The sequence below is a fragment of the Patella vulgata genome, chromosome 6 (assembly GCF_932274485.2).
Source record: "Patella vulgata chromosome 6, xgPatVulg1.2, whole genome shotgun sequence".
Classification (NCBI taxonomy): domain Eukaryota; kingdom Metazoa; phylum Mollusca; class Gastropoda; family Patellidae; genus Patella; species Patella vulgata.
In genome coordinates, this window is record NC_065884.2 from 74,984,343 (window position 1) to 74,997,747 (window position 13,405).

Below are 13,405 nucleotides of genomic sequence, written 5' to 3' on the forward strand. Positions count from 1 at the left end.
TCGATTAAGCATTGAGCAAGTGGTAACACATAACTGAAAGGTAGACTTATATAAACAAAAATGAGTCGTTTATTAAAAACTTTGAACAATTTAAAAAATGAAACATTGGCACGTTTGAAAGTTTATGTGGAAGATTTACCCTCCCCACCCATTATGACGTTGTACAGTCCAGTACACGATTCCTTGTAGCTCGAAACGCGCCTTCTCTTTGCCATGTTCTTTAGCTTCTCCTGCAAATAACTGAAAAATTCGAGCTTGCTTCCAGGTGGCTTGAATCCTTTGTTCCACATTTTGGCCTGCTCCCCGTCCTTTATCAGCCTGAGGACTTGTTCTGAGCGACCTGAAAGATCAAATCAGGGAAAATAATAAATGAAATGACATGATAAGAAATGTGGTTTAACTTCCTACTTTTCTACACAATCCAGGCTCAATTTAGAAATAAAATGACCTATTTTGTAGCTGGTGTTTGGATACACTGTGAACGTGATGTTTGTAGTAAATCATATTCTATTCTAAATTTCAATGCAGGTTTTTCGTAACTTTTTGTATGTCCATATGTCAAGCGAGCTTATAACTGCCTAGGAGCTGCAATCCAAATGACCAGAAAATGTTTCATGTTAGGCCTCCAGTCTTGCGCCACTGCAATGGGGAAACCACTCGACAAGATCCAGCTGAACTTAATCGTCCAAACCGTGTATCGACCACCAGGTAAACGACCCAGCGCCTCTCCACTGAGACACTGTAGCTCACAGACAGTTATAAGCTCAGTTGATATATGGATATACAAAAAAAAAGTTAGTAAAACCTGCTCAAAAATTAGCACACTACATGATTTACTACAAACATCACATTCACTGTGTATCCAAGCCCCAGCTACAAAATAGGTCATTTTATTTCAAGGTGGAAGCGACTCGAGAAAATCCAGAGGAACTTTATCGGCCAAACCATGTATCCACTTAAACGGCCAAGCGCCTCTACACTACATGATTTACTACAAACATCACATTCACTGTGTATCCAAGCACCAGCTACAAAATAGGTCATTTTATTTCAATGATTCGCTAGTGCATAGAGGTTCTTAGCCATCGATCGAAACTGGGGGCCCCTGGAAAAAATCCACGTGGTTCGGCAGGTGGATCAAAGCCACACCCCTTGACTTAGTGATATAGCTTACAAACGGCTATATGATATGTATAATTTGATATATCTGCACACGCACAATTAAATGAAAAACAGTAACTTACCTGAGACTTTCTCCATATTTTCTTCCAGCCAGTAATGTATAAAGACCAGTTGACAATACGTCAGTTTTTCGCTGTGTTTTGCATATTTAACTTGTGTTTCGGCCTTCTGTAATTTTTGTCTGAGTTCAACGTCAGCTACGTCCTTTAAACCTTCGGGAATTGAAAAGTTAGACGGTGGCGATGGTAAGCCGACATCAAACGAGTTCCTTGGTTTTCTTAAATCCCCTTTTGGCGTAGACTGACACACTGGCAACATCTCTTGTTTCATTTCCTCTATAGATTGACGCAGCATACTTATGTCGTTCGAATGAGTGTCTGCTTCATTTTTTATTTCCTGCATTTTTTTCTCCATTTCCTGGGCCGGTTTCTTGTCTTCAGAGCTATCTTTGAGACTAAAATCTTCTTCCATTTCTTTTATCCTCTCAACCGAGTCCTTATACAGGTTTTCTACGTCTTCAAGTCTACGTTCGAAAGTGATTAATTTTTCAATTAGGAATTCCTGGAGGCCTTCTACTTTTTCCATTACCTCTTCCTCCATGTTTAATTCTGAAATGACACCGTTTCGATGACGACCAGTTGTCACGTGACCCGTTTGGCGCGCGGCACGCAATAAAGACAAACTTTGCTATAGGTATACGCTGGGGGTCCACTTAGGGATATCTATAGCCATACTGAAATGAATGTGATGTTTCTGGAGTTAATTTTTACAATTTTTATTACGCAAGAGAATTAATGCAGGGGAGCTAAAAACATTAAAATATTTTCTTTTAAGTTTCTCAATCGGGTAGTTTGGAAAGTGCCCTGCGGTGCCCTCGGGCTTCCAAGTTCCAATCACAATTTGTAATGACCGACTACGTTTTTTTATCTCTGTCGTGGCATCGTTGATTCATTGGTGGGGGATGCCATGGCAGAGATAGAAATGGATTTAATTTTCCAAGCTGGAAACAGCGACCGTTTACATGAGGTAAGTATAAACCAAGATTGAAGTTCCTGGAATGTTTATTTAGTTAATTTATTATTATTATTATTATTATTATTATCATTTTCTTTTTTTTATTGTATGTTGTTTGTTTGTTTGTTATTTTTAAGATATCCGGTGATCACAGTACTATAGCTGCTGGCGAGAATGAAATTGTTGGTGTTGAAGAGGATGGTGGCGGGAATAACACATCCAACCCACTCTTGAGCACGGATGAGGTGAGTCAGTGGCTTCTCAGGGCCTACTTGATTTGGTCAATTATTCAAAGCTATTCGTGTTCAATCAATTGCTTTATGACATGTTGTCTTTGTCTTACAGGAAGAAACAGATTCATCTGAAAGGAGTTTTGTTTTCCGGAAAAGACCCCCATTAGTAAGGTACAAAGAATATTCTATACTTTTCGCAATAACTTTTCAAATATTTATTTCTGAACGTGAATGACAAAAAACACCCCAGTTGTATGACGTCAAATACCATGTCATGCGCTCGTTGGAATTCGGTCTTAAAAGATGCCAAATGTGAACATTCAAGACATAAAATGGGGTTTAACGTCTCACTCTTCTGTACTATTAGTAAAATGTTCCCCGTACGGCGTACTCTAATATCGAATTACAACTGCCAAGGCATTTTTACGTGCACGCCAATGAGTACATTTGATCTCGGTTTTCAATCCCACCCGAACGACTAGACAGCTGTCCTTGCCAGACCAACACCACTTTCAAGTGGGAACCACGTCGGTATCTAACTATTAAACAGTAAATCATTTAATATCTTAACTTTGCAATATCTTTGCATAGATTAGCCATAAAGTCCTGAAATTTCGCAAAGATGTGCTTTTGTAATACTTTCTATCCATTTTCAGGAAACAGAGGAGGATTCTTCCAGCGATAGTTTCGTTTTCCGGAAGACTGCAAAAGTAGACCAATAAAGATAGTTCAAATAATTACATGTATAATTGGTTTATTCTTAATAATTAGAAAATCAAGGCCATTGCTAGCAGGAAATGTGTGTTGTGATTGATATTTTTCGGGTTCGTGAAAATGGGTTAGATGGCGCTTCCCGAAACCGCAAATGTTTGGTGTTTGAGTATATTTCGGATTCGGGACTCGCCATCGAACTTATATCCACAAACCTGAAAACCGGTACCCACTTATGAACCTGACGCTTTCAGAAACGGACCCGATACTTCTTTTAAAAAAAAAACATACCCAAACACCACAATTTTTGGGGTTAGGGACTCACCATTGAAGCCAAATGCACGAACCCAGAAAATATTAAACCAAACTTAAATACCTCACCCAGAAAATCGGTACCCATTTACGAACCTGACCCTTTCCGAACCGTACCCGATACTTTTTCAAGAAACATTCTCAATCATCAAACGTTTTTGAGGTCGGGACTCGCCATCGAACCCAAATGCACGAACCCGAAAAATATTAACCCAAACCTAAATACCTCGCCCAGAAAACCGGGACCCATTTATGAATCTGGCCCTTTCCGAACCGTACCCGATACTTTTTCAAGAAACAGTGTCAATCACCAACCTTTTTCGGGGTCGGGACTCGCCATCGAACCCAAATGCACGAACCCGAAAAATATTATCCCCAAACTAAATACCTTAGTCAAAAATCCGGTACCCGTTTCTGAGCCTGATCCTTTCATAAACCTGCCCTATACTTTTTTCAAGAAACATTCTCAAACATCAAACTGTTTCAGGTTCGGGACTCGCGATTGAATCCACATGCACGAACCCGAAAAATATTAACCCAAACCTAAATACCTTACCGAAAAAAACGGTACTCATTTATGAACCTGACCCTTACAGAAACCTACCCAATACTTTTTTCAAGAAACATTCTCAAACATCAAACTGTTTCGGGTTCGGGACTCTGCACTGAACCCAGATTAAAGAACCCGGAAAATACTAAACCAAACCTAAATACCTCAACCAGAAAATCTGAACCCATTTATGAACCTGCCCCTTTCCGAATCCAACCCTGTTCTTTTTCCAGAAACATTCTCAAACATCAAACTTTTTCGGGTTCGGGGCTCACCATCGAACCCAAATGCACGAACCCGAAAAATATTAACCCAAAGCTAAATACCTCACTCAGAAAAGCCGGTACCCATTTATGAACATGGCCCTTTCCGAACCGTACCCGATACTTTTTCAAGAAACAGTGTCAATCACCAACCTTTTTCGGGGTCGGGACTCGCCATCGAACCCAAATGCACGAACCCGAAAAACATTAAACCAAACTTAAGTACCGTACTCAGAAAATCGGTACCCAAATATGAACCTGACCCTTTCAGAACCTGGCCCATTACTTTTTCGAGAAACATTCTCAAACACCAAACTTTTTCGGGTTCGGGACTCGCCAGCGAACCCAGATTCACGAACTCGAAAAATATTATCCCCAAACTAAATACCTTAGTCAAAAATCCGGTACCCGTTTCTGAGCCTGATCCTTTCATAAACCTGCCCTATACTTTTTTCAAGAAACATTCTCAAACATCAAACTGTTTCAGGTTCGGGACTCGCGATTGAATCCACATGCACGAACCCGAAAAATATTAACCCAAACCTAAATACCTCAACCAGAAAATCTGCACCCATTTATGAACCTGCCCCTTTCCGAATCCAACCCTGTACTTTTTCCAGAAACATTCTCAAACATCAAACTTTTTCGGGTTCGGGGCTCACCATCGAACCCAAATGCACGAACCCGAAAAATATTAACCCAAAGCTAAATACCTCACTCAGAAAAGCCGGTACCCATTTATGAACATGGCCCTTTCCGAACCGTACCCGATACTTTTTCAAGAAACAGTGTCAATCACCAACCTTTTTCGGGGTCGGGACTCGCCATCGAACCCAAATGCACGAACCCGAAAAACATTAAACCAAACTTAAGTACCGTACTCAGAAAATCGGTACCCAAATATGAACCTGACCCTTTCAGAACCTGGCCCATTACTTTTTCAAGAAACATTCTCAAACACCAAACTTTTTAGGGTTCGGGACTCGCCAGCGAACCCAGATTCACGAACTCGAAAAATATTATCCCCAAACTAAATACCTTAGTCAAAAATCCGGTACCCGTTTCTGAGCCTGATCCTTTCAGAAACCTGCCCTATACTTTTTCAAGAAACATTCTCAAACATCAAACCGTTTCAGGTTCGGGACTCGCGATTGAACCCAGCTTCACGAACCCGGAAAATATTAACCATAACCTAAATACCTCAACCAGAAAATCTGCACCCATTGATGAACCTGCCCCTTTCCGAATCCAACCCTGTACTTTTTCCAGAAACATTCTCAAACATCAAACTTTTTCGGGTTCGGGGCTCACCATCGAACCCAGATTCACGAACCCGAAAAACATTAACTCATACCTAAATACCTTACTCATGAAAAGCGTTACGCATTTCAGAACCTGACCCTGTACTTTTTCAAGAAACATTCTCAAAACACCAAACTTTTTCGGGTTTGGGAATTGCCATCGAACCCAGCTTCACGAACCCGAAAAACATTAACCCAAAACTAAATACCTTACTCAGAAAATCGGTACCCAATTATGACCCTGACGATTTCAGAAACCTACCCTATACTTTTTCAAGAAACATTCTCAAACATCAAACTGTTTCGGGTTTTTGACTCGCCATTGAACCCAGATTCACGAACCCGAAAAGAATTAACCCCAACCTAAATACCTTAGTCAAAAATCCGGTACCCGTTTCTGAAGATGACGATTTCAGAAACCTACCCTATACTTTTTCAAGAAACATTCTCAAACATCAAACTGTTTCGGGTTCTGGACTCGCCATTGAACCCAGCTTCACGAACCCGGGAAATATTAACCCAAACCTAAATACCTCAACCAGAAAATCGGGACTTGACCCTTCCAGAATGGTACCGGATACTTTTTTTAAGAAACATTCCCAAACTCCAAAACTTTGTCGGGTTCGGAACTTACCATGGAGTTACAGCGTTATATTTTAAGTGCTATTATGTTAATAGAAGAAGCTAAATGGATGGCTGCCATCTTTGTAACCTTCAGTTTCTTGCAAAAAAAAAAAGAGAAAGAAAAAAAAAATAATTCAAGGTCATCCGAGGCCATTAACCCCCTTTAAACATGACTTTATGTCACATTAGGTTCGTGGATATGATGCCTAAGGCCATGTGGGACTTATGCCCTATATATAGTATGTCATAATTTCGACTAAGTACTAATGGTAATTTATTTTTTTTTTTTTTTTTGTAAATTGAAACCTCAAATTTCTTTGAAGCGAAGGAGAATTCCCGAGGCGATATTCTAAATAAAAAGTCCGCCCAGTCCACCCTAAGATGTTGTTGCCACAACATAGACAAGCCAATCAAAATAGTAGTGGCCAGAAAAATGTCAATGTGTTGTCTTGGCAGAAAGAATTGGATAAGAATAGTCCCTGTTGAGATTGAAAAAGAAATTAGGGTTAGGACTTGAATACTACTTCGCACCGCACCCGATATGGTACAAAATGCAATTTTTTTCAGAAACTATAAGTAGTAGGACTCTGAAATTGCGCCTGTGATATACATTTGTCTATTGTCGAATCGTATTAAAATTCTAAAGTCCTGGTTGATAAGATCCAAACGCGAAAACAACCCCAAAGACTTATTACGCTATAAATAAAAATGGCCGTATTTTGGGTTGGGTTAGGGTAAGGGTCGGGATTTCCTTCATTTGCAGTAGGTATAGGGACTTTTGCGACCATGCACCATCGCTCATGCACCAGCTAGACGTTTTGGAGAAACTATGAGTAATAGAGATCTGCAATTTGGTGTGTGATCTAAGTTTGGCTAAGGGAGGATTGTATTAAATTTTGGAACTTGTACTTGAACCGCAAGTAGGTGTTTGTTCTTGAAGAATATAGAAAATTGTCAAAAAAAGACTTAAGTGCTTTACATGCACCGCGTAGACATTTTGACTAGTCGTGTGAGTTTTAAGATGATTAGTCTATTTTGGTCATCGACCATTTTCATTGATAATACCAGGGTATTTTTCGCATTCACCGTAGGTATATGTTGTTTTATAAAGCAATGGATCCGAAGAAAATGGTGAATATCAATGCGAAAGTCGTTGTGTGTTTATAAATAACATTTTGATTAAAACTGTATTTTAAGACTACATACAGTGTTTTGTTATATGATCTTCCGAGAAATAAAGCAGATAACCCGACCCTACCCCAGGATCCCTATTATTTGGTCTCTTGGGAAAGGGTTAGGGGATAATTACTACTTTCCGCCCCGCCCGGATTGATGAATTTCTTGCAAAATCCCACCAGACATTCCTATTCGTTCATTGTCGAACAATGATTCTTTCTCCTTTTCTTATAAGGAAGCAAATAGCCATACTTAATTTCTGATGGTAGAAACTGAAGAATTATGTTTTTAAAAAAATAAGATAATAAATGTAAATTGTAGAAAATCATTAAAAATATTAGTCTATTTTGGTTGAGGGGGCATTTCTACGGATTTTGGTTTTTAATTTATGTACTTACAATGTCAGTGTTTATGTTTGTTCCGTAAAATCGTGCTTCTCAGGTGAACTGAAACAGCGGTTGTCCAACAGGCTACAGACCCCTGCGAAATAATCCACTAAGTTATGGACTGGTAACAATATGAATAAAAACTACCGTATGTTAGTCTCATAAGTTTCGGCAAAGTGTCACCAGTTTTTTTTGGTTTTGATATTTTTTTTTATATGTTGACTCCAGGTTTTTAATGTCAAATTAAAAGAAGGCGTGGTTATAAAGCCACTCTTCATGCAAAGTTGTACATATCGCAATGTATTTTATAACGCGTGAATGTGAATTCCCGTATATATTTGCCTTAAAATTGGCGGAGTATACTTTCTACAAATAGTTTTTGCATAATTTATGGAGTACATGTAGGCCTATGGCTTGCAATGTATGTGTATGTATTTGAGCAGAGAAGTTCACTTGTTATTTTGAAAAATCGAGAGAGTGGAAGGCGCCCGGCCAGCTAGACCAACCGCTTCGCACTGCACTTGTAACAATTAAGCACTAAAAAACTCTTTATTTTCACCCCATTAAACAGATAATAAGTAACGTTTGTTAGTCTAAAAATAACGTAAACATCGAGGAATAAATTGAAGGCTATAAACAAGGATCAGTTGTAATATGTATAATAAAAAGAAATAGAGTTGATAAACGGGTTAAATTTTTATTAGTATCGTGTAAAAACTCCCAGCTGCATCTTTAAAAGTTAAAGCACTGATGTCACCTTCAATATTAATATATAAAATGGTACCACCCAAATAACAGGGTTTTCGCATTCCCCACTGGTATAGGGTTAGGGTTGGGTTAGGGTTAGGTTAGGGGATAATTACTACTTTCCGCCCCGCCCGGATTGATGAATTTCATGCAAAATCCCACCAGACATTCCTATTCGTTCATTGTCGAACAATGATTCTTTCTCCGGTTCTTATAAGGAAGCAAATAGCCATACTTAATTTCTGATGGTAGAAACTGAAGAATTATGTTTTTAAAAAAATAAGATAATAAATGTAAATTGTAGAAAATCATTAAGAATATTAGTCTATTTTGGTTGAGGGGGCATTTCTACAGATTTTGGTTTTTAATTTATGTACTTACAATGTCAGTGTTTATGTTTGTTCCGTAAAATCGTGCTTCTCAGGTGAACTGAAACAGCGGTTGTCCAACAGGCTACAGACCCCTGCGAAATAATCCACTAAGTTATGGACTGGTAACAATATGAATAAAAACTACCGTATGTTAGTCTTATAAGTTTCGGCAAAGTGTCACCAGTTTTTTTTGGTTTTGATATTTTTTTTTATATGTTGACTCCAGGTTTTTAATGTCAAATTAAAAGAAGGCGTGGTTATAAAGCCACTCTTCATGCAAAGTTGTAAATATCGCAATGTATTTTATAACGCGTGAATGTGAATTCCCGTATATATTTGCCTTAAAATTGGCGGAGTATACTTTCTACAAATAGTTTTTGCATAATTTATGGAGTACATGTAGGCCTATGGCTTGCAATGTATGTGTATGTATTTGAGCAGAGAAGTTCACTTGTTATTTTGAAAAATCGAGAGAGTGGAAAGGCGCCCGGCCAGCTAGACCAACCGCTTCGCACTGCACTTGTAACAATTAAGCACTAAAAAACTCTTTATTCTCACCCCATTAAACAGATAATAAGTAACGTTTGTTAGTCTCAAAATAACGTAAACATCGAGGAAACAAATTGAAGGCTATAAACAAGGATCAGTTGTAATATGTATAATAAAAAGAAATAGAGTTGATAAACGGGTTAAATTTTTATTAGTATCGTGTAAAAACTCCCAGCTGCATCTTTAAAAGTTAAAGCACTGATGTCACCTTCAATATTAATATATAAAATGGTACCACCCAAATAACAGGGTTTTCGCATTCCCCACAGGTATATTGAGCTTTAAAAAGCGAACGGCGAAGCCGTGAAGCTCGGTAACATTTAAAAGCAAGGAAATGAAATCAAAATGCAAAAATTACTATCCCTGGCTAATATCAATGCGAAAGATGTTGAGTGTTTATAATTAAGTGTTAATATGATGTTTGTAGTAAATCAGTGTTTGGGACCCGCCATCGAACCCAGATTCACGAACCCGAAAAAAATTAACCCAAACTTAAATACCTTAGTCAAAAATCCGGTGCCCGTTTCTGAACCTGACCCTTTTAGAAACCTACCCTATACTTTTTCAAGAAACAATCTCAAACACTGAACTTTTTCGGGTTCGGGACGCGCCATCGAACACAAATGCACGAACCCGAAAAACATTAACCCAAACCTAAATACCTTACTCAGAAAACCGTTACCCATTTATGAACCTGTCCCTTTCAGAACCTGACCCTTTACTTTTTCAAGAAACATTCTGAATCATCAAAGATTTTCGGGTTCTGGACTCGCCATCGAACCCAGATGCACGAACCCGAAAAATATTAACCCAAACCTAAATACCTTACTCAGAAAACCGGAACCCATTTTTGAACCTGACTCTCTCAGAACCTTACCCTTTACTTTTTCAAGAAACAATCTCAAACACTGAACTTTTTCGGGTTCGGGACGCGCCATCGAACACAAATGCACGAACCCGAAAAACATTAACCCAAACCTAAATACCTTACTCAGAAAACCGTTACCCATTTATGAACCTGTCCCTTTCAGAACCTGACCCTTTACTTTTTCAAGAAACATTCTCAAACACCAAACTTTTTCGGGTTTGGGACTCGCCATCGAACCCAGATTCACGAACCCGAAAAACATTAACCCAAACCTAAATACCTTACTCAGAAAACCGTTACCCATTTATGAACCTGTCCCTTTCAGAACCTGACCCTTTACTTTTTCAAGAAACATTCTCAAACACCAAACCTTTTCGGGTTTGGGACTCGCCATCGAACCCAGATTCACGAACCCGAAAAGAATTAACCCCAACCTAAATACCTTTATCAAAAATCCGGTACCCGTATCTGAACCCGACCCTTTCAGAAACCTACCCTATACTTTTTCAAGAAACATTCTCAAACATCAAATTGTTTCGGGTTTGTGACTCGCCATCGAACCCAGCTTCACGAACCCGAAAAATATTAACCCAAACCTAAATACCTCAACCAGAAAATCGTTACCCATTTATGAACCTGACCCGTTCAGAACCCAACCCTGTACTTTTTCAAGAAACATTCTCTAACATCTAAGATTTTCGGGTTCTGGTGTCGCCCTCGAACCCAGATGCACGGGCTAGGGCGATAATTTAGCGTAGGTATTAAGGAAGAAAACGATTTTGAACATGTTCAACTCTTATTTTTTACGGAATCTATGATCAAAACGGGTGGACCCTTATAAATCGGGTTTGGGTTAGGGGTTGGGTTAGGTTTAGGGGTTGGGTTAGGGTTAGGAAATAGGGTTAGGACTTGAATACTAGGGTTAGGGTTAGGGTTAGGTTAGGGTTAGGGGTTAGGGTTAGGGTATTGAATTGGGTGGGGGTTCCTAAGATGGGGCCCCCACTGGAAGCATGGGCCTAGGGCTTAACAAATTGTTTAAGCAAGTCAAGGGCTTGGGAGCTATGAACAATGGGCTTTGAGGTGAGCGGTGGTTGTGGTTAGGGTTAGGGTTAGGGTTAGGGATTAGGGGAGTGAATTAGTCAAAACTAAATCAGAATAGCACTGGCCGAGGTTTTGATGCTGCCAGGAAAGAAACACGCCTGTTTAGGGTCTTAGGGTTATTTTTAGGTCAGGTAATATTGTTTTTGATAATTTTTATAAATGTGAGGGGGGCTAGTCTGTAGTTGAGGGTTGGGTTAGGGTTGGGTTAGGGTTGGGTTAGGGTTAGGGTTGGGGTTAGGGTTAGGGTTAGGGTAAGGGGTGGGGTGGGGTTACCGGTTAGGGTACCTCACAAAAAAAGCATGGGCCGAGGGTGTTGGAGAAATCTCGGAGGAGGATGTGGGGTACGGACAACCAGGGATTTGGATATTATGCACGTAAGAATGGGGTAGCCGGGGTTAGGGTACGGGAAGGTATAAAATGGTCTGGCTAACAATCGTCCGATGGGTTAGGGTTAGGGTTAGGGTTAGGGTTTGGTTAGGGTTGGGTTAGGGTTAGGGTTGGGTTAGGGTTGGGTTAGGGTTAGGGTTGGGTTAGGGTTAGGGTAGGGTTAGGGTTGGGTTAGGGTTAGGGTTAGGGTTAGGGTTAGGGTTAGGGTTAGGGTTAGGGTTGGGTTAGGGTTAGGGTTAGGGTTAGGGTTAGGGTTAGGGTTAGGGTTAGGGTTAGGGTAGGGTTAGGGTTAGGGTTAGGGTTAGGGTTAGGGTTAGGGCTAGGACTTGGATACTACTTCGCACCGCACCCACTGTTGGAATTCGTAATGAATTACTAACAGCGAGTGCGGTGCGGGTGGGATAGGGTACTCGAGTGCGAGATTGATCCAGGATGATCCGCTTCCAATTGAAGATTTTAATGCAAAATGCCCCCTTGTCATTTCTATTCGCCCTCTATCTGGTAAAGGTTATTCCTCCGCTTCAATTGACAGTGTAGACAATCGGTAAGATTATTAGTCTATGTGGGGCAATGGATGTATTCTACAGATTCTGGTTGTTAATTTAGGTGCTTACAATGTCAGTGTTTATGATTTTCCCGTAAAATCGTGCTTGTCAGCTGAGCTTGAAAAACCGGTTGTCTCTGCGAAATAATGCATTACGCTCGCTTTGGACTCGTTAAAATATGAATAAAAACTAACTAACGCATGTTAGTCTGATAAGTCCCGAGGAAGTGTCACCAGATGCTTTTTTTTTTTTTTTTTTTTTAATCAATCTGGACTGGAAGTGAATAAAATAACGATGTGGCATCGATCGTTTCGATGATCTAAGGCCTCGGGAAATGTTTATAGTATGTGCTAATACTTGTCACGTATTACACGGTAGCATATACTCGGATTCGCGGAAGAAATTCATTTCTTAAAAAAAAACCCGCACAAAACATCTTTATCATCGAAAAATCAGATGATTTTAATTAATTGTAGATTGTAGGACCAGCGGAAGCGCTGCCGTGGCCAACCCTGTCGTTTAGAAAATGTAGCGAAATTGTGAACTTTGTAAAAATTTTAAACACATGTAGAACGATAATGAAGTAAACTAGATAGAAAGTGCTGGATGAAAGACATGACATATATATTAGTACTTAGTTACAAACGCCTAAAAAAGGAATCGAGGTATCGGCATGAAAATTTTTCAGGCACGCTTGCCATAGGGGTGAAGAGTTTGGAAGTCGTGTTCCAGGAGGTAACCGTTCGTAGCGCCATCTGTGTTGGCAACGGGCATAGCAACAAAACTGTCATGGCGTCGTGTGTGAAGAGGAAAAAGGTATTGAAGAGAAATCGGTCAAAAACAAGAAGGCAAGTGATTACTTTGACATGTTATCTGTCCCCGTAGCTGCTTTGAGCCCTTGGGACATTGACACGAATACGTACATACGGCAGACAGTGTGTTTTATGGAAATTTTGCCCGGAAAGCGGCAAATTCTTGTTTCGAATTCCGACTGTCAAGTATTCTTTTCTGCGTGCTGTCCGATGCGAACCACAGTGGAGAATGACCATGAAATTTCTCTGCCAACGCAGGGATTGCACACGGAA